Below are 3,184 nucleotides of genomic sequence, written 5' to 3'. Positions count from 1 at the left end.
GTAAAGCAAATGTTCTCAGTATATATCACAATGATCATATGTTCTGCAACAATGATTAAGTGGAATGAAAATATGTGCAAATACAATGAACTCATGACATCAGATTTGAAAGAATGACTAGTGGTGTTACAAATGTGATCAAATGTGAGTTTTGTACTGAGAGATTTGAAAATGCACACTTTAGTTGTGAAAATAGTACCAAACCAATTAAAAAAAACTGTAAAGTTCAGCTAAGGTTTTGTCTTTGTGTATTATTTATTTATTTACTATATTTATATTTATGTATTTATTTACTCAGTAACATCAGTAACGAGAGCTCACAGAGAGCACAACCCTCTCTGAAGGTCAAGGGCTATACATCAGCTATTACACCATGCAGAGTTTTTATGGATTGTTTATGCTGATGTGAGCATAGTTAACTGAGTCCTCCTGCAGCAATCATGTGAGTAACTACAAAACATTTGATGGGCGACTTGTTAACTGCAAAACAGAACTTCATAGAAGTTGGTGGAGAGGCTGAGCATGGGCAAACAAAGAATATTTGATCCACAATTTCTTTGAAAGTAAAAATAATGTATTGAACACAGAAGCATGTGATCTCTAAGCGCCCTTCCACTACTTCCATCGAACCGCTTATCCACTTCAGGGTCACAGTGTTATGTCACTTTTCCAGGTTCGTGGTGATGATGAAGGTGATGCAGTGACCTACAGCACTGTGAAGGCTCATTCCTCTTCTGCTGCAGCCACTGCTGATCCCAGCAGCCTCTACTCTACTCTCAGTTTCCCAGTCACATAGTTCAAGTTAACAAAAAGGACTCGCATTTAAGTTAAAGACTAATTTTGTGTTTGCATGCAACAGATTGATAGCGACGTGCTAATTATCATAAACTATTAGATAGATACCATTATTATAACAAACATTTGGTTTCAAATCCAGAAGCACGTCTTTATATCCTCCATTAAAACTATATAAATAAATGTAAATAGAAACTTTATTTTCTTTATGAAATCAGACCAGTGTGTTTCCAGAATGTGATCACTGGAGGGCAACTTACATGTGACAAATAAAGTTCTGATTGATTGATTGAAGTGTGAATATCTAAATGTACCCACATAAGCCTGGTATAGATATTAAAGATATAGTTATACATTTATATTTTACAAAAACATTTCCGCTAACATTTGTACATTATTAACATATTTGCAACTTAACAACAAAAAGTTGTTCCTGGTTAGTTCAGCAGAAGACATGTGGAGGTTAAATGTAATTTAAACCCTGCTTACACTTGCTGTTCACTTTAATTTAGCTTCAGTTTTTTATTTCCTGTTTTACTTTGAAGTTTACTTTTCTTTCATGTCTCGCATTAGTCCTACTTTTTATTCTGTTATTTCTCAATCTGCCCATATTGTCTTCATCTGTGTTTATCCTAAACCTCAACTAGTCCTCGATGTATATAAAGTCCTGTCCTCCTTTATCTTTCCCTGATCATTTGTTGGATCTTGTGATTCGGGTTTCTTCTTTAAGTTTTGTTTAGTTCCTTCCACATTCAGTTCTCAATTTTGTTTTCGTTACATTTTAATATGAGCAATTTTTAAGTCTGCTGTTTTCCATTTCATTTCTGCACATAAATAAACATTCATATTTGTAAACCATTTCTTTATTAATATTATTTTTTATTACAAAGTTATACTACTAATCTCTTCTCACTATTACAACTAGCATGAAAACCACCTGACGTTCTGTAAGTCTCTGTTATCCCAATAGAAAAGCTCTGATACGTATAAGAATTTTCTCAAAGAACTTCTAAATACCCTCTTGGTTTTACAGCTTGACTTGATGAGCAATAACACTGTGATGGAAAATGTCTTTATTCTATGTATTCATAACATATTTTAACAATAGAAGAATATAAGGGGCACCTTTGGGGGTGGGAGGTATGCCCCCCACACCTCCACCAGTGACGGCCAGAAAGGGCACCTTTTGCACGTACGAGGACGCACACATGCACACTGATGCACGCGCGTTCGCTCATCTGAAAAAGTGGCACTTCCGGGCCACGCGGTCCCCACTGCGCACGCTCTATGGCCTCCATATTAATGATCAATGATAACTGAAGAGGAAGCTTGAACCCTGGCTCTGGACATTTTCATGACAGTGGCAGTGCAGACATCTGCATGTTTTTTTCCATCATAAAGACTGTGATATGAAGCATCATCAAAGTGTCACTTCAGTAATGCTGCTGAGAGAAAGAAGTGTTCACTCGTGTTTTTTAATAGGTGACTTAAAACACCAAACTCTAATTTCAGGGGTTTATTTTAAGTTTAAAGAATATAACAGCTGGTAAGACAGCTGGTTTAGTCACTGTGAATGTTAAAGGAGATTTGTTAAACCATTGCTTAATGGCCCGTTAAGCAATGGTTTAACAAATTTGCAGTGCAAGTCACTCTTTACTAACACATTGTAGATCAGTTTATCTACAATGACACATGATTTTTGAAGTTTTGTGTGTGAGGGTTTAGTCTCTCACACCTTACCCTTTCCTCTCCAGTATCACAACAGTATGACTCCAAAGTACGGTTCAGTAAACAAACAAGGACTCTAAAGTCAGAACAGAAAGATGCAGTTGGAAGATAATTGTGTTTTTATGACGTGTAGTAAACTATACCCCTCTTCTTCTTCTATGTTGTTGTTCTTGTGTGTGTGTGTGTGTGTGTACATTAGTCATACTTACAAAAAACATTAAGCGTCTTCCCCCACCCTCAAAGACAGACAAAAAAAGGTTTTTGCACGTACCACTTTTCCACGACACCACACAGCCAGCCTGAATGCATTTTAGATGCATCCTGAAGCAAAATCAGTTTAGTTGCAAAACTCATTGACAAACCAATGGCCATTTTTTTCAATTTCCATTAGTCTAACTACAATACTGAAGATATAAACCTTTGTGGATCCTTGAGCTGTTAAATGAGCTTTGAAGTATTAAAATAATTTACATAGTGAGAAACTTGTTCTTAATCAAGTCATCAATTTAGACATGACCTTTGCCAGTACTGAGTCAGGATGAGCTCACAACCAATCATCCGTAACTACAACGACAAGATCCAAACAAGACATTAAATTATGTTACTAAAAATTCTGAAATAATTTGTGGGTATTAAATGAAATCAACCACAAAGAGAAACA

This window comes from Maylandia zebra, linkage group LG15 (assembly GCF_041146795.1).
Source record: "Maylandia zebra isolate NMK-2024a linkage group LG15, Mzebra_GT3a, whole genome shotgun sequence".
In the NCBI taxonomy this organism is placed as follows: Eukaryota; Metazoa; Chordata; class Actinopteri; order Cichliformes; family Cichlidae; genus Maylandia; species Maylandia zebra.
The sequence above is the reverse complement of the archived record's forward strand: the minus strand, read 5'-3'. Positions refer to the sequence as shown.